We start from the raw sequence: 26,765 nt of genomic DNA, 5'->3' as shown, positions 1-26,765 counted from the left end.
GAAGGCGGACGTGGCAATGCTACAAGAGGCACACCTCAAGGTTACAGACCAGACGAGATTGAGGAAGGGGTGGGTTAGCCAAGTGTTCCACTCAGCACTGGACTCAAAGACCAGTGGGTAGCGATCTTGATCAGCAAATGAGTGGCATTCGAGGCAGGGAGAATCGTGTCAGACAAGGGAGATAGGTACATAATGCTGAGTGGAAAGCTGGAGGGAGTGCGAGTGGTACTTGTGAACATATATGCTCCGAATTGGATCGACGTGGAATTTATGAGGGGGGTGTTAGATAAGATCCCAGACTTAGTCACATAAACTGATCATGGGAGGGGACTTCAATACAGTCATTGATCCGGAACTCGACCGGTCAAAATCCAGGACAGGGAGGAGGCCGGCTGCGTCAAATGAATTGAAGGGTTTTATGGAACAGATGGGAGGAGTAGACCCATAGAGGTTTGCACAGCTGAGGACAAAGGAGTTTTCCTTCTTTCACATGTCCACAAGGTATACTCTCGCATCGACTTTTTTGTTCTGAGCAGTGCGCTAATACCGAAGGTGGTGGATATTGAGTACTCGGCAATTGCAGTGTCGGATCATGCCCCGTACTGGGTGGATCTATGGGTTAGTGTGGAGAGAGGGCAACACCCGCTGTGGAGACTGGATGTGGGGTTGCTAGCGGAGAAAGCGATCTGTGGGCAGGTTAACAAGTCCATCCAGAACTACCTGGAAACAAATGATACGGGGAGGTCTCTGCAGCGACGGTCTGGGAAGCTTTGAATGCAGTAGTCAGAGGGGAATTAATCTCGATACGGGCTCACAGAGAGGCACAGGTTAGTTGAGGAGATACTCCACGTGGACAGGAGATACTCGGAGGTCCTGGATGTGGGACTACTGAGGGAGTGGCGGAGGTTACAGGTGAAGTTTGGACTGTTGACCACAGGGAAAGCAGTGGAACAGTTGAGGAAGGCAAGAGGGCGATCTATGAGTACGGGGAAAAGCAAGCAGAATGTTGGCGCACCAGTTCAGGAAAAGAGGCGGCCAGGGAGATAGGTAAAGTAAAGAGTAGAGACGGCAATACTGTCCTGGACCCAGCGGGGGTGAACGAGATGTTTAAGTACTTTTATAGTAAATTATATGAGTCGGAATCGCCGGCTGGGGTGGAGGGGATGAGGCAGTTTCTGGATTAGTTGAGGTTCCCGAGGGTGGAGGAGAACCTGGTGGAGGGGCTGGGAGTCCCAATTAAGATTGAGGAAATAATCAAGGGGCTGGAGGGCATGCAGTTGGGCAAGGACCCGGGGCTACCCGATGGAATTCTATAAGAACTTTTCAGGGATATTTAGCCCACTGCTGTTGAGGAAATTTAACGAAGCAAGAGAGAAGGGAGTCCTCACCCCAAGAATGTCACAGGCCTCGATTTAATTGATCCTGAAACGGGAGAAGGATCCGGAGCAATGCGTGTCATACAGGCTGATTTCTCTACTGAATGTGGATGCCAAATTTCTGGCGAAGATACTAGCCACAAGGATAGAGGACTGTGTCCCGGGGATGACAGGCGAAGACCAGACGGGATTTGTTAAGGGCAGGCAACTCGAAGACAATGTTCGAAGGCTTCTAAATGTTATTATGATGTCCTCAGAAGGAGAGGAGGTGGTGGTAGCGATGGATGCAGAGAAGGCTTTTGATCGGATGGAGAGGAATTACCCGGAGGTGTTGGGAAGGTTTGGGTTTGGTGAGAGCTTTATTGACTGGGTGTGGTTGCTCTATCAGGCACCAGTAGCGAGGGCATGCGTACGAACCGGCTGAGGTCGGGGTATTTTAAACTACACCGAGGGACGAGGCAAAGGTGCCCCCTCTCCCCGTTACTGTTTGCTCTGGCCATAGAGCCATTGGCCATGGCATCAAGAGCCTCTAGGAACTGGAAAGGACTGGTTCGGGGGGGCTGGAGCACCGGGTCTCGCTTTACGCAGACCCATTGGAGGAGATGGGGGAAGTTATGCAGATCCTCAGGGAATTTGGTAATTTTTCGGGGTATAAATTGAACATGGGGAAAAGCGAGATGTTTGCGATCCAGGCAAGAGGACAGGAGAAGAGACTGGGAGAGCTACCACTTAGAATGGTAGGGAAGAGCTTTCGATATCTGGGAATCCAGGTGACCCGGGAATGGGAGGTACTGCACAAGTTAAACCTATCCCGGTTGGTAGAACAAATGGAAGGGGACTTTAAGAGATGGGACATGCTCCCGCTATCACTGGCGGGGAGCGGACAGACCGTGAAAATGACAGACCTTCCCAGATTTCTGTTTGTCTTTTAGTGCCTCTCCAGCTTTATCCTTAGGGCCTTTTTCAAGCGGGTGAATAAGATTATTTTGGGCTTTGTGTGGGCGGGTAAAACCCAGCGGGTGAAGAAAGTGTTGCTGGAGTGCAATCGGAGGAGGGTGGGTTGGCGCTGCTGAAATTCTGAAATTACTACTGGGTGGCTAATATAGTCATGATTAGGAATTGGATAGTGGGGGAGGGGTCGGTATGGGTGCGGATGGAGGCAGCGTCATGTAGAGACACCAGTTTGGGAGCATTGGTAACGGCACCTCTGCCGTTCTTGCCGGCCCGATACTCTACGAGTCCGGTGGTAGTGGCGGCTCTGAGGATCTGGGGGCAAATGAGGAGAAATAAGAGAATGGAGGGAGCATCGATTTGGACCCCAATTTATAATATCCACAGGTTTGTACCGGGTAGGCAAGTTGGCGGCTTCCGGAGTTGGCAGAGGGCAGGGATTAGAAGGATGGGAATTCCCGTACCAGCCTCCCCGAACAGGCGCCGGAATGTGGCGACTAGGGGCTTTTCACAGTAACTTCATTGAAGCCTACTCGTGACAATAACCGATTTTCATTTTCATATTTATCGATGGGATCTTTCCCGGCTAGAAAGCTTTGGAGGACAAATTTAAATTGGCAGCAGGAAATGGTTTTAGGTATTTGCAGGTGCGAGACTTCCTGAGAAAACAGGTGGTGGGTTTTCCGCTGCTGCCGCCATGGGGGATACAGGATAGAGTAGTTTCCAGTACCTGGGTGGGAGAGGGAAAGGTATCGGATATTTACCAGGAACTTTCAGAGGCGGAGGAGACCCCGGTCAAGGAGTTTAAGGGCAAGTGGGAGGATGAGCTAGGAGGAGAGATAGAGGCAGATCTGTGAGCGGATGCCCTAAGCAGGGTTAATACCTCCTCATCATATGCCAGGCTTAGCCTGATAACATTTCAGGTAGTGCACCGGGCACACATGACAGAGGCTAGGATGAGTCAGTTCTTCCAGGTAGAGGAGAGGTGTGCGAGGTGCACGGGAAGCCCAGCAAATCATGTCCACATGTTTTGGGCATGCTCAACGCTTGAGGGTTTTGGCAGGATTTTGCTAAGGCAATGTCCACGGTGCTAAAAACACGGGTGGTGCCGGGTCTGGAGGTAGCGATCTTTGTGAGTGTCAGAAGATCCGGGAGTTCAGGGGGCGAATGAGGCCAATGTCTTGGCCTTTGCCTCCCTGATGGCCCGGAGAGACCCGAAGCTCCCGAGTGTAGAGACCTGGGTTAATGACATGGCTGGGTTTCTCAGTCTTGAGAAAATAAAGTTCGCCTAAAGAGGGTCAATGTTCGGGTTCACCCGGAGGTGGCAGCCATTTGGCGACTTTCCCGGGAAAATTAAAATGTCAGCAGATGCAGTATTCAAAGTGAGGGGGGGTGCGGGCGGATTGTTGTTGTATGGTTGAGGTGCATGAGATTGGGCTGGGGGGGAAATGTTTATTTCAAAAATGTTGACATCATTGTTTATGTCACTGTTATAAAAATTTTCAAATACTTCAATAAAATATTCTTTTAAAAAAAACAGTGGGGAAGCTATTTTTGAATCTGTTAGTGCATGTAATGACTTCGACCAGGCCTTTGAGATTGGCCAATTAGAATACAAGTTCCCTGATTAGTGGCCCAATCAGGGAACCCCTTTCTGTGTATATAACAGGGAGTGTCAGATCCTCTGCACTCCTGGTGTAGACAGCAGACTGAATGGTCATAGTTGTTCAGCTATTGGGTTTGTAAATAAAAAAAATTCTGGTGACGGGACTTCTGCCTCCGTGGACTTATTACAGCGGCGACGAGGAAAATGGAATGACCTGAAGAAACCTGCTTGTCAGCAACTGCCGCATATTGAAGGTAAGCCACTGACAGGCAAAATGCCTTTATAGAACATACAGTGCAGAAGGAGGACATTCGGCCCATCGAGTCTGCACTGACCCACTTAAGCCCTCTCTTCCACCCCGTAACCCAATAACCCCTCTTAGCCTTTTTGGTCACTAAGGGCAATTTATCATGGCCAATCCACCTAACCTGCACATGTTTGGACTGTGGAAGGAAACCGGAGCACCCAGAGGAAACCCACGCAGACACGGGGAGAACGTGCAGACTCCGCACAGACAGTGACCAGCGGGGAATCGAACCTGGGACCCTGGCGCTGTGAAGCCAGAGTGCTATCCACTTGTGCTACCGTGCTGCCCTAAATTCAGAAAGTTGGACTGTTTTGGCCCTGCAGTGGAAGACTGGGCCCAATATGTAGAACGGATGAAGTACTTCTTTGGAGCAAATGATATAATTCCGGATGAAAGCAACGGGTCATTCTGCTGACCGCGTAAGGGCAGGCAGCCTTTGCCATTATGCGCAGCCTCACTTTTCCGGAGGCACCAGACACGAAAACATTCCAGAATTGGACGGACTTAGTAAAAGAGTACTATGACCCTAAGCTACCTCTGGTCCTGCGAAGGTACCGGTTTTACTCAGCATTCTGAGGCATGCATGTAGTTCCAGAGGCAGTCCCAAATTCTACAAGGCCTGACCAGTACATTGAGGCAGAAAGTCGATATGGAAATAAAGCGATTGGAGCGTGAGGCAATAATAAAACCCGTCCAGTTTGCAGAATGGGCGGCACCCGTGGTGCCTATCTTTAAGCCGGCCGGCTCGGTCCGCCTTTGTGGAGATTTCAAACAAACGATTAATCGCTACTCACAACTGGACAAATACCCAATTCCCCGGATTGAGGATTTGTCTGCAAAGCTGGCTGGAGGACTCCTATTCTCAAAGCTGGATACGAGCCTCGCATATCTACAGTTGAAGCTGGACGAACAGTTCCAAAAATTCTCAACGATAAACAGCCTGAAGGGCCTTTTTCAGTATACACGATTACCCTTCGGGGTATCGGCAGCTTGTGCGATATTCCAGAGGACAATGGAGAATATATTGCAAGGGCTACTACAAGTCGCCATTTACCTGGATGGCGTCCTCATTACAGGAAAAACAAAGGCAGAACACCTGGAAAAAGTCCTGAGGAGGTTTTCAGCAGCAGCAAGAGGGAGAAATGTGTTTTCCTAGCACCTCAAGTAACCTATCGGGGTACAAAGTTGACAAATCAGGGCTCCACCCTATGGAGGATCGGGTAAGGGCGATTAAAGATGCCCCGGCCCCCACCACAATCCAGGAGTTAAGGACTTTTTTAGGACTAGTGACATATTATGGAAAGTTCATACAGAACAGAGCTTCCATCTTGGACCTCCCACACCAATTAATAAAAAAGGGGCAAGCCTGGGAGTGGTCCGCCCGCCAAGACAGGGCTTTCAAGAAGTTAAAAGAACAGCTTTCCTCAGAGAACGTCTTGGCACACTAGAAGCCCAGGAAAGAGTTGGTGCTCACGTGCGACGTGTCTCCATATGGCGCTGGTGCAGTTTTGGCAAACAGGACAAAACGGACAGGAACGACCCATAGCGTTTGCTTCCAGGACGCTGGCAACAGCAGAATGAAAGTACGCCCAAATCGAAAAGGAATTACTGGCTGTGATCTTCGCAACAAAGAAATCTCACCAGTACTTGTAAGGGCGCAAATTCACTATATAATTACAGACCACAAGCCATTGTTGGGTTTGAAGAAAGAAGACTAAGCAATACCACCAATAGCTTCGGACCGGATCCAACGCTGGGCCCTCCAATTGGCAGCGTACCAGTACCAACTGGAGCATCGGCCAGGATCCTGGGTGGCAAACGCTGATACACTAAGCAGGCTCCCATTATCGGACGCCCCGCCATTAGTACCCAAAATAGAGGAAACTGTGATGACGTTACATTTCCTCGACACCCTTCCAGTGGCTGCACAAAACATCCGTTTATGGACCCAAAGGGACCCGGTTTTATCAAAAATAAAACATATGGTGCTAACTGGGGATATGGAAATACTGGTCCAGGCAGAATTCCACCCTTAATGGAGCATAAGAGAGCAGATCACCATGGAAGACGGGATCCTGCTATGGGGGGGGCTCGAGTAATAGTTCCAAGTCAAGGCCGTCGAGCCAGACTGGCTGAACTGCATCATAGGCACCCTAGAGTCTCAAAAATGAAGGTGCTGGCCAGAAGCTATGTCTGGTGGCCGAGCCTGGACACAGACATAGCGGCATGGGTAGGTCGGTGCCAAGAATGCCAACAAGGGCAGAAGGGGCCACCAGCAGTCCCATTGCACCCATGGGAACGGCCAGGTAGACCATGGTCGCGACTTCATGTTGATTTTGCAGGCCCGTTATGGGTTCAATGTTTTTATAATAGTAGAAGCCCATTCCAAATGGCTGGATGTATACAAAATGAACTCTGCAAATTCAACAACTACCATTGGAAAAAGTCCGCACCTCCTTTGCAACCTATGGTATCCCGGAAGTGTTAATTTCGGATAATGGATCGGTTTTCACCGGCCAGGACTTCACAAAATTTATGAAGTTGAATGGCATTTGGCACATAAGGATAGCACCAGCAGAGCTACTCATGGGCAGACGACTCTGAATCTGGCTGAGTCTACTATTCCCGAATTTAGGTGGCATATTCGAGCGACACGAAGAGGCCAATGAATGGGGCCATAACAATACTTACTGAGACAGGCAGTTCGGAGAACACTTCCGGTCGGCGAGCGGAGCAGTTGCACGGAGAGGGGCTCCCACAGGGTAACTAAGTCGGGGCCTTTCCACAGCGGCAAGAGCAGGGAAGGGGACCCCCCCCCCCCCCCCCCCCCCCCAACGAAACTGTCGGCGGAGGATCCTCGGCGGCAGAGCGGTTCGGCGGAGGCCAGCGGCGGCGGTGGCAGGTCCACCTTCCCCCACCCGCCCAACGCAGGCCAGAAGCAGCAGCGGCCAGGACCGAAGCGGGGCCCAGCCAGCGGAACGGAGGGCGCAGAGGAGTGATCAGCGACCTAACCACCCCTACCGTAAGGGTGCGACGTGCGGCAGCCCGAACGGAGCAGCGGGGACCGACCCAACCCCCCCCCCCCCCCCCCCCCCCCCCCGGCCTCCCCCAACCGGCAGCGACCACCACGAGGCAAGAACAAAGAGACTCTGGACAAAAGCCTCTCTCTCTCTCTATCCTGGGTAAGTTAGGGGAAAGGAAGAAAAAAAGACTTTTACAAAAACCAAACCCAAAAGAAAACTATTAAAGAGTGGGGGGGAGGGGGAAATATATTATTTTCTCTCTTTTTACACTCTCCTCTCCAATCCAAAACAAGCACTCCTTAGAGGAGTTGTATAAAAGAGGGGGGGGAAAAAATAAAGTGGTAAAGGAAAGAAAGGAGGAGACAAGAAAAAGGGAAGAGACAAAAAAAAAATTAAAAATTGGGTGCGGAAAAGGGAGGAAAAGAAAAACAAGGAGAAGAAAAGATGAAAGGGAAGGGAGAGGAAAAAATGCCAGAAGGGAGCCAAGGCAGAGGGAGAGGGGGCACCAGAAGCAGACGGGGCAAGGGGCAAGCCAGTTCAGGCGAGCGAATCAGCACACTAAGCGGCGGAACGGATGTATCGCCGCATCAAAAAGAGCTGGACAGACAGGTACCCTCTCCCCCGGGGCCGGGGGGTGGGGGGGGCGGCTGGAATTGGAAGGCAGCCTTTACCGAGGCACTGAGGGAGCAGCTGCAGGTAATCAAGGCAGAGGTGAAAGCAGAAATAGAGGCCGCAGTGCAGGCAGCAGTGACGAGGGCCATGTCAGGGGTGCAGCAGGCTCTGACCAGACTGGAGGAGAAATTGGATGCCAAAGGGGAGAAACTAGAAGCCCAGGAGGCGACCATTCAGGAGCTGGAGAAAGCAGCGACCGACATGAGCGACCGGGTCACGGCCCTGGAGAGGGAAGTGGCGAGACTGGGCGCAACACAGGGGAGCCTGAAGGGCAGGGTGGATGACCAGGAAAATCGCTCGAGAGGGCAAAATGTAAGGATATTGGGCCTGCCAGAGGGGTTCGAGGGTAGAAACCCCACAGCATACGTGGCTGAGTTGCTGGGCAACTTAGTGGGGAAGGCAACTTTCCACAATCCACCAGAATTGGACACAGCGCATCGGTCGCTGCGCCCGAAGCCCAAAGCAGGGGACCACCCAAGAGCCGTCATAGCTAAACTGCACAGATACCAGGATAGGGAGTGTGATGATCGGAATACCTTGCCCCTTTAAGAGGCTTGGAACCCTGGGGGACTCCGCCTCTGGCTACGCCCCCTGGGAAACAGTACTTAAGATGAGACTCCATTTTGTGAGCACATTTCTCATGGAGGCTGCCATTGTTCACTGCTTATTAAAGCCTTTGATTACTGACCTAACTTTCGTGTCATAATTGAGAGTGCCTCAGGGAGACAATCCTGCGCTGGGCCAGGAAAAATAGAGCCTGCAAATGGGAAGGCCACGCCATTCGAATTTATGAGGATCTTGGGGCAGATATAGCCAGGAGATGGGCTGAGTTCAACAGGGCAAAAGCAGCTCTCCACAGGAGCAACGTGCGTTTTGGTATGCTGTACCCAGCGAAACTCTGGGTCACATATTAAAACAGGGAGCACTTCTTTACAGCCCCCGCTGAGGCAAACAGGTTCATCGAAGAGCACGGGCTGGAAAACCACCAGCGAGGGTAGGGACGAGGGGCCCCTGGCAAGGGGCAACGATACACCGACGGGGGGGTGTGGAGTGGCGAGGCAAGGCCACGCCCCCTCGCCATGGCAAGAACACCCAGAACAAAGAGCAAACCACTGCCCGTGGGACCGCTCCAGTTGGGAGGCCAGGCCCCAGCACGAGGGAACGAGAGCAATGGAAAAAGGAGAGCAAGCGGGAGGGGTGCAGGGTAGGATGGGGGAAGAACGGGCAGAAAACCATAGAGGCCAGGTGGGGGAGAAGCGAAACAATAACCCCCAAGAGGGGGGCCACCATACTAACAGGAAAGCTAGCGCCGGGGGCACGCAACAAAGCAGGGCTGCAGCGCGCCCCCAACAGTGGGGAAGGCGCCAGGCAGGGGATGGGGGCAACACCCGTCTGAGCCGGGAGAGCAAATGGGGACAGGAATAGGGGAAAGAGGGGCAAAGGAGGGAAATACGGGGGAGGAGGGAAAAGGGAGAGACCGGTGGGGGGAGGGGTACACAGGGAGCAAGAGACCGGGGAGGTGGGATGCAGTGAAGGAGGGACAAAGGAGGCTAGAAAAGGAACAGGGCTACAAAGTGCCACAATCAAGGGCCCGAAACAAGGAACTGCTGCAAGCACCCACCCAGTACGGTCTTTGGGCGAAGGGAGGCCCCGGAGTGCTGGGGACTACCTGCATGGTGGACACATAGTGGACGGCCATGGCAGGTGCCCCCGGGACAAGGGGAAACCCCGGAGCGCAAAGACCCGACCGCTTGGAGAGAGCAGCGAAAGCGGCCATCCTGGACGGCCCCCCCAACAAAGGGAAACCCCAGAGGGCAGGGACGCGTCCACCAGATAAGTATGGCTAATCCCACAGGAGCAAGGGGGCAGCAGCCTCCCACCAGGATAGTCACCTGGAACGTAAAGGGACTTAACGGCCCGGTGAAGAGATCCAGAGTCCTCACCCACCTCAGAAATATGAAGGCCGACATAGTCTTCCTCCAAGAGACGCACCTGAGGGAGCAGGACCAACTGCGGGTAAGAAAGGGCTGGGTGGGACAAACCTACCATTCCTGCTATGGGACAAGGGCCAGGGGGGTGGCGATCTTGATCGGCAAGAGGACGATGTTTAGGGTGACAAGGCCGGTTACAGACCCGGGGGGACGGTACGTCATGGTCAGCGGGGCAGTACGTCATGGATGGGGCACCGGTGGTACTAGTCAACGTGTACGCGCCCAACTGGGACGACACGAGGTTCATCAAAAAGACCATGGCAGAAACCCCGGACATAGCGACGCATCGACTAATCATGGGGGGGGGGACTTCAACTGTGTACAGGACCCAAAGACGGACAGATCAAACCCCAAAACGGGGAAAACCTCAAGCATGGCAAGGGAACTCAGTCACTTTATGGAGCAGATGGGAGCGGTGGACCCCTGGAGGTTCGCCCACCCGGGGGAGAAGGAATTCTCCTTCTTCTCCCCAGTCTACAACGTATACACCAGAATTGACTTCTTTGTGGTGGGGAAGACGGTGCTTCCAGGGATAGACAAAGTGGAATACTCCGCAATTGTGATATCAGACCACACTCCACATTACATGGACGTGCGGCTAGAGACGGAAAGGGCCCAGCACCCCACATGGAGGTTGGACGGTGCCCTACTAGCTGACAAGGCCTTCAGCGAAAGGATAGTGCGGGACATAGCAGAGTACACGGAGAACAACCAAAACGGGGAAGTCTCTCCCTCCACGTTCTGGGAAGCGCTAAAGGCCGTACTAAGAGGGGAAATCATCGCTTTCAAAGCACAAAGAGATAGGGAGGAAAGGGTGGCTAGGCAGCAGCTGGTAGACTCCATACAGGAGGTAGACCGTAAATACTCCGAGGCCCCGACCATAGAGATCCTGGCGGAGAGGAAAGAATTACAAAGGAACTTTGACCTGCTCTCCACCAGGAAAGCAATTCACCAACTCCGCCAGGCCCGCGGGACCCTGTACGAACACTGAGACAAAGCCAGCCACCTGTTGGCACACCAGCTGAGAAAGCAGGCAGCCACCAGAGAAATTGCGCAAATCAGGGGTACCAGAGGCATGTTGGAAACGGAACCAGAAAAGATTAACAAAACCTTCAAGGCCTTCTACCAAGAGCTGCACACCTCAGAACCCCCCAAGGGGGGAGTCTGGGATGAAACGGTTCCTTGATGGACTGGACATTCCAGTCGTGGGGGAGGGCAGAAAACAGCACCTGGAAGCACCACGAGCACTGGGAGAGATCATGGACAGTATCAGCTCCATGCACACGGGGAAGGCGCCGGGACCGGACGGATTCCCGGCAGACTTCTACAAAAAATTTGCGACAGCGCTGGCCCCGCACCTGCGGGAGATGTTCACAGACTCGCTAGCTAGGGGCACACTGCCACCCACGCTAGCACAGGCCTCAATCTCGCTGATACCTAAGAAAGACAAAGACTCAATGCAATGTGGGTCATACAGACCCATATCTCTGCTAAACGCAGATGCCAAAATACTGGCCAAAATCCTAGCCAAAAGGCTAGAAGACTGTGTAGCTGAGGTGGTCACAGAGGACCAGACGGGCTTCGTCAAAGGTAGACAGCTTACCTCGAACATCAGGCGCCTGCTGAACATGATAATTACCCCCTCCGGGGAGAGAACACAAGAGGTGATCGTCTCCTTGGACGCAGAAAAGGCCTTCGATAGAGTCGAATGGAAATACCTCAAAGAGGTACTGGAGCGGTTCGGGCTTGGAACAAGGTTCACCTCTTGGGTAAAGCTCCTATGCAACGCTCCCATGGCGAGCGTACGGACCAACAATACCAACTCCCAATACTTCCAACTGCACAGGGGCACCAGACAAGGATGCCCACTGTCCCCGCTGCTGTTCGCCCTGGCGATCGAACCGCTAGCAATCGCGCTCAGGGCAGCAAAAAGTTGGAGGGGATCCGAAGGGGAGGCAGAGAGCACAGAGTCTCACTCTATGCAGATGACCTGCTCCTCTACATTTCGGAGCCACAAAGCAGCATGGACGGAATCATCGCGCTCCTGAAAGAGTTTGGAGCCTTCTCGGGCTACAAACTCAACATAAGCGAGATCTTCCCAGTACACCCGCAAGTGGGGGGGGCAGCACTAACGGGACTGCCGTTTAAACAAGCCCGACACAAATTCCGCTACCTGGAGATCCAAATAGCCCATGACTGGAAAGGGATCCACAAATGGAACCTCACCAGTCTGACGGAGGAAGTAAAAAAGGACCTGCAAAGATGAATGAAATTAAAATCGCTTATTGTCACGAGTAGGCTTCAATGAAGTTACTGTGAAAAGCCCCTAGTCGCCACATTCTGGCGCCTGTTCGGGGAGGCTGGTACAGGAATCGAACCGTACTGCTGACCCGCTTGGTCTGCTTTAAAAGCCAGCGATTTAGCCTTGTGAGCTAAACCAGCCACTGGAACACACTCCCACTCTCCCTCGCGGGGAGAGTCCAGACGATAAAAATGAACGTACTGCCCAGGTTCCTCTTCCTGTTTAGATCCATCCCGATCTACATCCCCAAGGCCTTTTTCAAAGCGTTGGACAAACTAATCATGGCGTTCGTATGAGGGGGGGTAAAAATGCTAGCATCCCAAAGAAGGTCCTCGGGGGGGGGGGGGGGGGGGGGTGGCTAGCCACCCCAAACCTACAATTCTACCACTGGGCGGCAACAGCCGAGCGAGTAAGGGGATGGATCCAGGAGCCAGAAGCTGAGTGGGTGCGTGCGGAGGAGGCCTCCTGCGTGGGGACCTACCTCCGGGCCCTCGCCATGGCAGCACTCCCTTCCCCACCTAAAAAACACTCCAGCAGCCCGGTGGTGACAGCCACCCTCCAATCCTGGAACCAACTGCGGCAGCAATTTGGCCTGACCAAAATGTCTGACAAAGCTCCCATCTGCAACAAACATAGGTTCACATCAGCAGTGACTGACGCCACCTTCAAACTGACAGTCAGGGACCTATACATGGACGGCAGGATCGCAACACTGGACGAACTGACAGAGAAATTTTGGCTAGCCTGGGGGAACGAGCTACGGTATCTGCAGCTCAAAAACTTCTTACGAAAGGAGACAAGGACGTACCCACAACCGCCACGACAGACACTAAGACCTACTGGACACAAGTATCCTAGATAAAGGGAACTGTAGTGACATGTACGACCAAATGACAGAAAGGGCCCGTACTGGACGCAACAAGAAAGAAATGGGAGGAGGACCTGGGGATTGAGATAGGATGGGGACTCTGGAGCGAAGCACTGCATAGGGTCAACTCCACCTCCACGTGCGCAAGGCTCAGCCTGACTCAGCTAAAAGTGGTACATAGAGCCCACTTAACAAGAACCCGAATGAGTAGGTTCTTCCCGGAGGTGGAGGATAGATGTGAGCGGTGCCAAGTAGGCCCGGCCAACCACGCCCACATGTTCCTGGTCTTGCCCCAGACTGGTGGAGTACTGGACAACCTTCTTCGAGGCTATGTCCAAAGTGGTGGGAGTGAGGGTGGAGCCATGCCCGATAGTGGCGGTCTTCGGGGTCTCGGACCAGCCAGATCTATTCCTGGGGAGGAGGGCGGACATCCTTGTCTTTGCCTCCCTTATCGCCCGCCATAGAATCCTGTTTGGCTGGCGGTCAGCAGCACCGCCCAGAGCTGCAGACTGGCTGTCCGACCTCTCGGAATCTCTCCAAATGGAGAAAATCAAATTCGCCATCCGAGGGTCGGACGACGGCTTCCACAGAACGTGGGAGCCATTCACGCGACTGTTCCTGGACCTGTCTGTGGCCAACGAACAAGAGGAAGAATAGCCAGGTAGCCAAGAATCAGGGGAAATTAGTCTAGAATCAGGAGAGGGTAGCCAAGGCATGAAAGGGAGAGAGGGCTGGGAGGGAGGAAGGGGGGAGGGGGGGGGGCTAAACCTGAAGAAAGAAAGGCGAACCATAAGGGAGGGAGGGGGGAGACAGCTGAACCTGAGAAGGGAGGGGCGAACCGTGGAGGGAGGGGGGACAGGAGAGGAGAACCAGCGGGATGGGGCGGGGGGCAGGGAAACGGGAGCCGGAAGGAAGGCACGGGGTGCCAAAACGTGCATGACATCTCCAGGAGAGGGGAACGAGGAGGTTGGGGATGGAGGACGGGAGGAGCAGCGGGGGACGGTGGCGAGAGCCGTCCGGGAGAGGCGGGCGACAGCGGCATGTGACGCGGCCAGGTATCACACACTGTGGTTATCTCCCCAAGTCCCCGCCACCCCTACTCCCCCTCCCCCCCCCCCCCCCCCCCCCCCCCCCCCCCCCCCCGCTAACAGTCACGTACTTACGTGGTGTAAATAATTCTGCCAGATGCACAGAGCTGCCGCTGTCGAGCTGGTGCACAGTACCCCACCAGTTAGTCTCTTTCATATTTTATTGTATTCTATGTTGGGGTGTGCCCTTCTCTTTTAAATATGTGTGTATATATATATATCTTTCTTATTTTGTGTACATAACGGTAATTATACCTTGTTCAAAAACCCAATAAAAACATTTATTAAAAAAAAAGAGAAAGGCAGTTCAACACGGGTGAAATGTATGGGTCAGAAATTATGTGAATAGCCCCACATGGGTAGCAGGAACAGTCAAGGCCAGGACAGGACCTGTTGTATGAGATACATGTGGGAAAACATGTAATAAAGAAACACCTGGACCAGGTGCGGACCTCAGATTCATTTCCTCCTCAGACCAGCATACCAAGAACCGTGGAGAGTCCTCCCTGACAAACTATTCACGCTCCTTGGACATCATTGGTGAGGACATCGGACTCAGATATGGACACCATGGATGATGCCGCAGCTGTACCCCTGCCGCCGGAGGAAAGGGGCGAACCGCCCCTGAGGTGCTCAAATCGGAAAAGACGGGCGCCTAGCCGTTATACTCCCCCCCCCCCCCCTACGTCAGAGGCCGAAGTGGAGGAGCCGGACCCAGTGCAAAAACAAAGCAGGAGACCCGTGAGTCACAAGGACCATGGGGGCTCCTCAGACTTTGGGGAGGAGGGGTGTAATGACTTAGGCCAGGCATTTGAGATTGGCCAATTAGAATACGAGTTACTTGATTAGTGGCCCAATCAGGAAACCCCTTTCTGTGTATATAACAGGGAGTGCCAGATCCTCTGCACTGCCGGTGAAGACAGCAGACTGAATGGTCATGGTTGTTCAGCTGTTGGGTTTGTAAATAAAAGGAATTCTGGTGACGGGACCTCTTCTTCCGTGGACTTGTTACAGTGCGTGTTCTCAGACTTTTGTATCTCCTGCCCGATGGAAGACGTTGGAAGAGTGAGTTAGCAGGGTGGGAGGGGTCTTTGATTATGCTGCCCACTTTCCCCAGGCAGCGGGAGGTGTAGACAGAGTCAATGGATGGGAGGCGGGTTAGTGTGAAGGACTGGGCGGTATTCAGTACTCTATGTAGCTTCTTATGGTCTTGGGCCAAGCAGTTGCCATACCAGGCTGTGATGCAGCCAGATAGGATGCTTTTGATGGCGCACCTGTAAAAGTTGGTAAGAGTCAATGTGGACATGCTGCGATTCCTGAGGAAATATAAGTGCTATTGGGCTTTCTTGGTCGTAACATCGACATGGGTGAACCAGGACAGATTTTAGGTGATGTGCACGCCTACGAATGTGAAGCTGCCAACCATCTCCACCTCGGCCCCATTGATGCAGACAGGTGTGTGTACAGTGCTTTGCTTGCTGAAGTCAATGACCAGCTCTTTAGTTTTGCTAACATTGAGGGAGAGATTGTTGCCATTTGACCACTCCACTAGCTTCTCTATCTCCCGCCTGTATTCTGACTATCATTGTTCGAGATCCAACCCCCTACTGTCGTGTAATCAGCAAACTTGTAGCCTTGTCACAACCAACGAGAGTCTGTCACGCTAGTCTGTGACTCTAGCTTGGTTTGATATTGTCTCTCGCCATCCCTGATGACTTTGAGGAGGTTGTATCTAGATTTCATGTACAGGTCAGGGTCGCCTGATTTGAATACCTCCGATCTGACTTTCAGTAGGCTGTCAATCCTTCGATTTGCTGTACAAACTCCTCACAATTGCTTTAACTCTCGATTCCCAGACTCTATTAACATGTCACTAAACTTTTGATTTGCCTCTGAAGTCTGCTTTTCCACTTTAATTCTGGTTACTGCAACTGTTCCTTTCTCTAGAACACTTTGTCTGTTTTCCCTTGAATTCTCCTTTTAACAGTACCTTGATCTCTGTTCTCTTGACTTCAGTCTTAAGACTATAAGGGCCCTTCCTGTTTATTCCCTTATTTCCCCTTTTTGTTGCCATTATCATTTTTAATCCATGGATGATTATAGGACATGTATCTTTTAGTCAGCAATAGAATGAATGAGAAATTCAGAAGTTACAAGAAAAAAAAACACTCTAGTTTTTGTTTGTTTGAACAGGAGCTTCAGAATTTTTGGCACCAGAGAGAGAGATGGGGTGGGAATCGGTTTGATTCATTGGCTAGGAACAATTAATTAGCCAGAAAGGCCGTATTCTGCCCAGTAGCGGGAGGTAATTGGATCTTGTTCCAGTGAAATAATTTTCAGAATTCCAAGGAACTCAGTTTGATTCCTGGAAGCACATGAACAAGGACACTTTCTCCTCCAAGTTTTCTCAAGAAAGGCTATATTTCAGGAACTGCAGAGAACCTAATGAACGAATCTACAGGAAAACCATTACAGGCTGCAAACAAAGACTAGGTCCCTCTCCGGAAAGGCTTTGAGTTCTGTATTTCTGAAACTACAGAAGCTTAAATGAATCAACAGTAAAGCTTCAGACTGATAGTAGAGTTTGAAGAGGAGTAAGGTCCTGCATACAAACATCTGAAATAAAGACTCTTTCCTTTTTACTCCTTTCTTCCCCTCTGTGTTTTTCTGTCTTGTGTGTTGAGGGTGGGTGCGGGGCAAGTTAAAGCGGGGAATTAGCGAATAGTTAAACAGCTGTAATCGTGCATACATCATTACAGTTCTTGTTATTAATAAAAAGTAATTGCTTTTTACAGACCTGTGATGAGACCATCAATTCACGCGACACGTGGTTAGAAGTGAACAGTGGTTTTAATCGTCTTGCAACAGAGCCTGCCTGTGATGAGGTGAACTCTAGATGAACTGGCAGGCAGGCTCAGACTGCCAAGCTTTATACAACCGGGGGGGGGGGGAGAGGAGCCATGGGCGGTGCCAAGGGTGGAGCCCAGTACAAACTTCCGTACACTCCCAGTACATCTCCCCCTCGGGGCAGAGCCGTGCAACAGCTCGTATGCCGAGCTTACAGAGGCATAGTACAACATATGTAATAACAGTGTGAATTACGCTATTGTGATTCACCACAACCTGGTGACTAATTATTGGGCAGCTTCAGTTGTGACTCCATGTCACGTTGGGCAGGAATGTACCGTGCAATAGTCCAGGGTGTCATAACAAGGCATTCTTTCAGTCCGAATTCCTTTGTTATCTAAACTGTACAATGCAGTTCTGGTCATTGCATGCAGTTTTGATCACATTATCAGAATGATGTGTAAGCTTTGGACAGAGTGCACAGATGGTTCAGCAGGATGTTGCCTGTGTTCGCTATGAGGAGAGGTTGAATAACTAGAATTGTTTTTATTGGAAAGATAGAGGCTGAGGCAAGATGTGATAGAGGTTTACAAAATTATAAGAGGCATAGACAGGATGGATAGTCAGAGGTTTTTTCCAAGGGTGGAAGTGGCACAGGTTCGAGTTGAGAAAGGGAAAGTTTAAGGGAGATGTGTGGGGTAAGTTTTTCATTGTAGCGGGTCCCCGCGTCGTTCCGTGGCCTCCGGATAGGCGCCATCAGCCACGACTGCAGCAGATAACCTCTGTGACCCAAGAGCCAACCCAACACCCAGGGAAGCGTCTCGAAGGTGTCAGGAACTGTCAAGTGTGCCGGAATGAAGTTGTCATGCACACTACACGGGTATCAGGCATAGACGTACATGATGTGCATCTTGTGGTCACACACCAGCTGCAGATTCATGGAGTGGAACCCCTTTTGATTTGTGAAGGCAATCCCTTCATGCGCTGGTGGGGGATATGCGTCCCTTCGATCTCCCCCATACATGGGGCATCCCAACTATTGCGGCAAAACCGACTGCCGGGGCATCTACATTGAAGCTGATATGTTGTGCCGACTGAGCATGCAGGGCCTCCATGGCGGGGCGGATTCACCTATGCACCGAGGTCTGCGAGATCCCTGACAGGTCCTTATTCGGCTCCTGAAAAGATCCCATGGTGTAGACGTTCAGGACAACCATCACCTTGAAGGCCACCAGGAGCGTGTGTTCTCCCCATATCCCCGTGGTTCCAGGTGTGCCATGATCTGGCAGATATGCCCGTATGGTCACCCTGCTCAGCTGGAGTCTTCAACGCCATGCCCGGTCCGGCAGGTCCTCAAATGACATGTACTGCCAATACACATGAGGCCTAATACGGCGCCTCCTTCCCACCTCACCCTCGGCCTCTTGGCGGCTGGTTTTCCATCCTCACTGGCTGGCTCCTGTTCTCTGGTGTAGGCTCCGCTGCTGCAGGGCCCTCCCCGAGAAGCTGCTACTCATACAGCCTCAAGTACGTCCCCCACGGCTGGGGCAGCTAGGATGATGGCAACAATTCCTGTTTGTATTCCGAAATCCATTGTCTGCAGGGGGTGAAAGGCAGACATCTTAGCATGATGCATACACCTGTGCCCAGCCAGGTCCAATGAGCTGCATGGTAGCCCCTGCCTGCACTGCAGCTCCTGCCCTTGCATATCCCACTCGTTTCCCTCCTCCCCCATCTCCACCACCCCCCCCCCCCCCCCCCCCCCCCCCACCCCCCCCGACCATTTCTCCTGGCACTCTAACCTCCGTACTGGACCTCTGGCCTCATCGGTGCTCAGCCTCACAGGGGCCTCTGTCCCCAGCACCCAATCCTGCCAGCAGGGGTACCGGTGGCTGGCGCTACCCATGCTAGAAGTATGCTCTTCGGCCCCCATCCGGCGTTGGTGGAGGTGTGGTGAAGTGAGTGGGGTGGGTGCACCCATACGGCCGGTGTTGCTCTACTCAACCACAGGCCGCGGTGGGCGGTCAGTGGGGTGTGCAGCAAGGTGGATCCCTTGCAGGCCGTGGCAATGGCTATCCATGCCTGGACACCCTGGTCCTGGGGGTCACCCCAACGCCACAGTTCATCCCCTGGTCAACCTTCCTGCTACTCCTCCTGGTCCTGGATGATGCCCGCCCCTCCCAAGCTGACATGGCAGCGGTAAAACCGGCAGCCACGGACGTGCATCTGTGAGCATGACCTACCTCCACTCTCTCTCTCTCTCAGAAGCCAGGTGCCTGTTTCCCAATTTTTAAAACCACAAGTGTTCCTTGCTGTCAGAGCCCCAGGAGCATCGCGGGAGCCCCAGAGAATATGAGGACGGGCCCGTTAATTATATGCCAATAATGTTTACTGTACGTGCATCGGTGAATCCATTCACACCGCTGTCGCGGCACGGGTGCATGGGGTTCTGTTGGGCACCCAGCGCCAGCGTCGATTTGTGGTTGACATGAGATTCTCTGCCCAATCGCATTTCCCGATTCCGGCGTCAGCCGACGGAGAATTCTGCCGCCTGTCTTTTGACAAGAAAGAAACTGACCATATTTTCACCACATTATATATATGCTGCATACTGGATGTTGTGTCATGTGAGAGTTTCTTTAAGAAATGGATGTTTAAGCAATGTACCTTTCAGAAATTGAGCAGCTCATTTTACTGAAGTGATGTCAGAGGGTGGGGGGGGGGGGGGGGGAGCTGAGCTGAGCTCATTTCTGCTTTTTGGGAGTTTTACTTTCAGTTTTGAGGAAAAGAGCTTGGGTGTGTCTGTGTTTGCAGTCAGCTGGATCTGCTGTGATCTCTGCCAGGAAAGAATATCTCTGAATCATTTGGGTGATTTAAACTCATAATAGTAATGTCTTTAACCTGGTATGTTTCTGTTTAAAGGTGTTAAGTCTTTTGGAGGTTTGAAGGAACATTTTGAGGGATTATTTAGTGTTGAATTATTTTCAGGGTTATCTTTGAAGTACGGGGTGTTAAGGGATCCAATGTTTATTTAAAAAGGTTAAGTTGAATTCATGGAAGAAACATTGTTTTGTGTTTGAAAACCCACGTGTCCATAATTGTAATACCACACCTGGAGACTAAGCCATGTGCTTCAAAAGCAACAATACATTAAAGGGAGAGGTTGGTTGAACTCTATGATACATTTTGGGGTTCTGAAAATGCCACCCCCATAACAATTGGGGGCTCGAGGGGGATCAAAGTCTATCTATTGGATTGGCTTTTGTAAACTTAAAGACAGTGAAGGTTTGTTGCTTTTCCGGTGTGGTATTTTAGTTTAAGTGGGGAGAGTGTTGTGAACAATGGCTCTTTCAGAGGCTCAGAAGTTTTTGGGGGTGGAGAATGTCACATGCAGTACCTTACGGACAGAGACAAAAAGCAGACTGTTAGGTTTGGCAAAAACATTGCAGTTAACATTACCTGACAACATGCGAAAAGATGAGGTAATTATGGTGGTGGTTAAGCCTTTAATGTTGCCTGAGATAGTCTGACTCATTGGAAATGGCAAAAAGTATGTTGCAAATTAAACAAATGGAACATGAGAAAGAATTAAAGCGGCTTGAATACAAAAGAGAGAGAGAGGAAAAAGGAAGAGAAAGAGAGAGGAAAAAGAAAAGGAGAGAGAAGAAAGGAGAAAAGAAATACTAGCCCTAGCAGAACAAAAAGAAAAAGAAAGGGAGATACAGATCAGGGAAAAAGATAAAGAGAGGGAGTTTGAACTTCAGAAAATGGCCATGAAACATGAAAGTCAATTAAAATTGGCAGAGATAAAGGTTGGGTGATAGTGATGAGGATAATGAGAAAGAGCGTCATAGTCGAAGGCTTGGTGGGAATCTATTTAAATATTTCCAAGCATTGCCAAAGTTTGACGAGAAGGAAGTGGCAGCCTTTTTCATTTCATTTGAGAAGGTAGCTAAACAAATGAAATGGCCACAGGACATGTGGGTGTTACTGATTCAAACAAAGCTGGTAGGTAGACCTTGTGAAGTGTTTGCATCACTACCGGAGGAGGTATCTGGAACATATGAGGAGGTGAAGAAATCCATCTTAAGTGCATATGAGCTAGTGCCTGAAGCTTACAGATAAAGGTTTAGAAATTTAAGGAAATAATTTGGTCAAACATACATGGAGTCTGAAAGGCTCAAACAGAGTAATTTTGAAAGGTGTATAATGGCTTTGAAAATAGACCAAACGTATGAAATGAAAAATGAAATGAAAATCGCTTATTGTCACGAGTAGGCTTCAAATGAAGTTACTGTGAAAAGTCCCTAGTCGCCACATTCCGGCGCCTGTTCGGGGAGGCTGTTACGGGAATCGAACCATGCTGCTGGCCTGCTTGGTCTGCCTTCAAAGCCAGCGATTAGCCCAGTGAGCTAAACAGCCCCATAAGCTCTCAGAGAAATTGTACTTTTGGAGGAGTTTAAAAATTCAATTCCTGATGTAGTGAGAACTCATGTGGAAGAACAGAGGGTTAAAACTGCGAGATTAGCAGCAGAAATGATTATGAATTAGTTCATAAATCAAAGATTGGTTTCCGACATCAGTTTCAGCCGGTGAGGGATAGAAACTGGGGGCCTGAGAAATACTCAAGTGGTAAAGGTAAAGGTGATCTGATGGGAGACAATAAAAAGAGTGTACCTCAGATTAAAAAGGAAATCCAGGAGGGTGGAAAAGAGATGAAAAGTTTCAAATGTTTTCACTGTAATAAACTAGGACATGTAAAGTCACAGTGTTGGTGGTTGAAGAAAAGCACTGGGAAGGCTGATGTGGTAAAACAGGATAAAACAGTGGGATTCATTGGAGTGGTAAAGGAAAGCCCAAGGGAAGCGAAGGAGGTGCAAACGATTGTCCAGCCTGTTCAAGACTTAATTGTTAAGAAGGTGCCAGATGTCTTTAAAGAATTTACTTGTGTGGGTAAAGTTTACTCATGTGTATCAGGAGGAGCAGGTAAAGAAGTCACAATTTTAAGAGATACAGGGGCTAGTCAATCTTTAATGTTAAAAGATGAGTTATGTAGTTTGGGAGTAATGTTGCCAGAAAAGGTGGTGATATGTGGAATTCAGAGTGAGAGGAGTAGCGTTCCATTATATAAGATAAGGTTGGAAAGTCCAGTGAAGAGTGGTGAAGTGGTAGTAGGAGTAATAGAGAAACTATCTTGTCCAGGAATACTGTTTATCTTGGGTAATGATATAGCTGGATCGCAGGTAGGAGTGATGGCTATTGTGGTTGATAAGCCAGTGGAAAATCAGACAACCGAAGTGTTGAAGGACAAATATCCTGGGCTTTTTCCAGATTGTGTAGCAACCCGGTCGCAAAGTTACAGGTTAAGACAAGAGGAAAAATCAAAGAGTGAAGATGAAGTTGAAGTGCAATTTCAGAAACGATTTTTGATCAGATGTTTGAAAAAGAACAAGAACAGGTGGAGGATGAGGCGGAAATTTTTAGTTCAGGAAAATTGGTGGAGTTACAATAGAAAGATGTAGAAATTAAACTCATATATCAGAAAGCATGTACGGAAGAGGAATCTGAGAGTATACCAAAGTGTTATTACGGTAAAAGTGATGAGAAAATGGAGACCTGTACATATGCAGGCGGATGAAAAGTGGGCAGAAGTTCATCAAGTAGTATTGCTGCTAGGGTTTAGAAAGGAGGTGTTGCGAGTTGCACATGAGGTACCAGTGGGAGGTCATTTGTGAATCAGGAAAACTCAAGTTAAAATCCAGAAACATTTTTATTGGCCTGGACTACATAAAGATGTAGTTACATTTTGTCAATCATGTCACACATGTCAAGTGATAGGGAAACCTCAAGCAGTGATAAAACCAGTGCCCTTAATACCCATTTCAGCATTTGAGGAACCTTTTACAATGGTCCTAATCGATTGTGTAGGACCGCTTCCTAAAACAAAAAGTGGGAATCAATATCTTTTGACTATAATGGATGTGTCTACTATGTATCCAGAGGCCATTCCAGTATGTAATATTACAGCTAAACGGATTGTGGAGGAGTTACTTAAATTCTTTACTAGATATGGACTACCCACTGAAACTCAATCAGATCAAGGGTCTAATTTTGCTTCAAAGTTATTCAAAGAAGTTATGGATGGATTTGGAATAAAACAATTTAAATCAACTGCATATCATCCAGAATTGCAGGGAGTGTTAGAAAGGTGGCATCAGATACTAAAGACAATGTTGAGGGCGTAGTGTCAAGATTATCCAGAGGATTGGGATAAAGGAATTCCATTCGCATTGTTTGCAATTAGGGATGCACCTAATGAGTCTACCAAATTTAATCCTATTGAACTAATTTTTGGTCATGAGGTAAGAGGACCGTTTAAATTGATTAAAGAAAAATTGGTGGGTGAGAAATCAGAAATTACACTATTGGATTACGTGTCAAATTTTAGGGAACGATTAAATAGAGCAGGTGAATTGGCGAGACAACATTTGAAAGTTGCACAAAATGTGATGAAACGGGTAGCAGATAAGAATTCTAAAGATCGTAGTTTTGTCAGTGGTGATAAAGTCTTAGTGTTCTTACCAGTGGTAGGTGAGCCTTTAAAAGCTAGGTTTTGTGGACCATATCACATTGAAAGGAAATTAAGTGAGGTGAATTATATGGTAAAAACACCAGCTAGAAGGAAGACTCACCGAGTGTGTCATGTGAATACGCTTAAAAGGTACTTTGAAAGGGAAGGAGAGAAAAGGGAAGTTTTAATGATTCTAACTCAAAGTCACGAACCAAATCCAGATGACTGTGAATTTGACCTGCCTCAAATTAAATTGGAAAATGAGGATGTTCTTAAAAATTATGATGAATTGTTAAGGTACCTTCCAGAGGAAAAACAAATTGACCTGAAAGAGTCATTGATAGCACATGGGCCAGTTTGTAGAGAAAATTGGGAAGTACTAAAATGGCGATACATGATGTAGATGTGGGAAATGCTGTTCCTATCAAACATCCATATAGACTTAATCCTTTAAAATTGGCACAGGTTACATTGGAACAATTGGAACAGGGAGATTGAGAGTATGCTGAAAAATGGCATAATGGAAGTGGGTTGCAGCCAATGGAGCTCACCCATAGTGATGGTACCTAAACCAGATGGTACCCAACAGTTGTGTGTGGACTATCGAAAGGGGAATGCAGTTACAAGAACGGACTCTTACCCTATCCCATGTTTGAAGGATTGCATTGAGAAAGTGGGACAATCTGCTTTTATTTCCAACTTCCAGATGTGGAAAGAACATTTAAAACATCGTATGGAGTTCTTCGATCGACTTCAGGAGGCATGTTTGGTGATGAACCTGGCCGAAAGTGAATTTGGAGAAGCCCGAATCACTTTCCTTGAGGAGTTTCCGATAACCTCAAGACAATGGGAAATAATGCAATTTCTTAGCATGAGTGGATTTGATCGAACCTTTGTGCAAAGATTTTGTGGCGTGGTTACTCCATTGATGGACTTGCTAAAGAAACGTCAAAAATTTCAATAGACAGCAAACTTTCAACAGGCATGTGACTGCCTGAAAGCTGTGATAACCGATGCTCCTGTATTGGAGAATTGCAAGGGACTCTGTGATCAGATTGAACTGAAGTATCTAACTTTAAAGAGAATGGCCGAGGTGTAGAGGAATGGATGGATCGTGCATTGACTTGCTTGTTCAAAGAGACTGTCAATTGAGAAGGATTTTGGTTGAAGGAAGAACAGGAAAGATGGACTTTATTATTATGTCTGTTTGCGTGTGTTGTTTTTTGTTTGTGAAACAAAAAAGTATATTTACTCTGTACATTTCTTAGTGGATGGTGCAAAAGTGAAAAATGAAATCATTTTGAAGTTGATGGTTTATTTTTTTTTCTTGGGGGGAGGTGTCATGTGAGAGTACCTTGAAGAAATGGATGTTTAAGCAATGTACCTTTCAGAAATTGAGCAGCTCATATTACTGAAGTGATGTCAGAGGGTGGGGGGAGCTGAGCTGAGTTCATTTCTGCTTTTTGGGAGTATTAGTTTCAGTTTTGAGGAAAAGAACTTAGGTGTGTCTGTGTTTGCAGTAAGCTGGATCTGCTGTGATCTCTGCCAGGAAAGAATATCTCTGAATCATTTGGGTGATTTAAACTCATAGTAGTAATGTCTTTAACCTGGTATGTTTCTGTTTAAAGGTGTTAAGTCTTTTGGAGGTTTGATGGAACATTTTGAGGGATTATTTAGTTTTGTATTATTTTTGAGGTTATCTTTGAAGTACGGGGTGTTAAGGGGTCTAATGTTTATTTAAAAAGGTTAAGTTGAATTCATGGAATAAACATTGTTTTGTGTTTAAAAACCCACGTGTCCATAATTGTAACACCACACCTGGAGACTAAGCCATGTGTTTCAAAAGCAACAATACATTAAAGGGAGAGGTTGGTTGAACTCTATGATACATTTTGGGGTTCTGAAAATGCCGCTCCCATAACAGTTGTCACAGGAACGAGGTATTCGGATCGAAAGTAAACAGGAGGACAGAGTGTCTAACCATCTCCAGCAGTGGATTTGTGGTTCAGCAGCTTTTTGTCACCAACTTGCAATAAAGATCTAGAATGAGAAGTGAATTCATTGGTCAAATATTTCCTACCCAAGTTATCGTAAAAGAGTTGGAATACTCAGTATACTGAGATGGAAATTCTTCTGCTTTGAGTCCTCGTACATTGAAAAGAAGAATGCTAACATCATGGCCACAATAAAATTAGTGTTTCTAGACAAGAAGAACATTCTGAGAAAGCAGATATTGCCAAAAATGTGTGCCACTGTGATCCAAAGAAATCAACAGTAATATTGGAATTCTGCACCCAATTGTTTGGGAGGGATTGGGAATCAAATCCATTCATTCTCATGGGCTTCCTGGCAAAGATTTAGTTACAATATATAAAACAACGAATAAAGATGGGATGCTTTCTGCCTACTCACTATGGTGTTTGTCACTGTCACCCATTGCCCCAAGCCACTACAATAGTCTCCATTTTCTGCACATCTTGGGTATTATGTTGCAACGTGGCAGTGATAGATTTATCCTTACTTTCAATGAAATCCCAATCCTATTTAAATCTTCGACAGAGCTTCTCATTATGGCTTTCCCATTATCAAGTCTTGTGTCTGTGTATTCACACACCAACAGTGAGCAGGCTTTGAGACAGGAGCGTTTATAATGTGGGTGACTGGAGAATTCAAAGGAGTCTGACTAATGCGATTGCAAAAACAAATAAGTGCTTTGCCAGAGCTCTGAATGTTACGGATCTTCAATGCAGCTCAGCTCAGTGATGAAATGAGAAAATGGATCTACCACTGACCATTTTGTGCAGATCTCTGTAATACATCAGGTCCACAGTAAGAACATAAGGGAGACGTTTCTAATGCTGCTGACTGCAACACAATGAGAGTTTGGAGATAAAAGATGTCACCTTGATATCGCTTGCCATTGATGATATTCATTGGAGTCTGGGAGATTTTTCTAATTCCAACAGTCTTCAGAATACTAAAAGTGTATTTGATACTCTTAATGATGAACCTGGACTGGATATGAATAAACCTAAGACCACATTGGACCAATGTGATGCGAATACAGCATTTGACACACATTGAGAAGCTAGATACACCCACAACCAGTACCCCCACAGTATGATTAATGGTTACCCAATTAATTGCGAGTGAGTGCTGGTTA

This window comes from Scyliorhinus canicula, chromosome 12 (genome assembly GCF_902713615.1).
Source record: "Scyliorhinus canicula chromosome 12, sScyCan1.1, whole genome shotgun sequence".
In the NCBI taxonomy this organism is placed as follows: domain Eukaryota; kingdom Metazoa; phylum Chordata; class Chondrichthyes; order Carcharhiniformes; family Scyliorhinidae; genus Scyliorhinus; species Scyliorhinus canicula.
Note: the sequence above shows the minus strand (reverse complement) of the source record.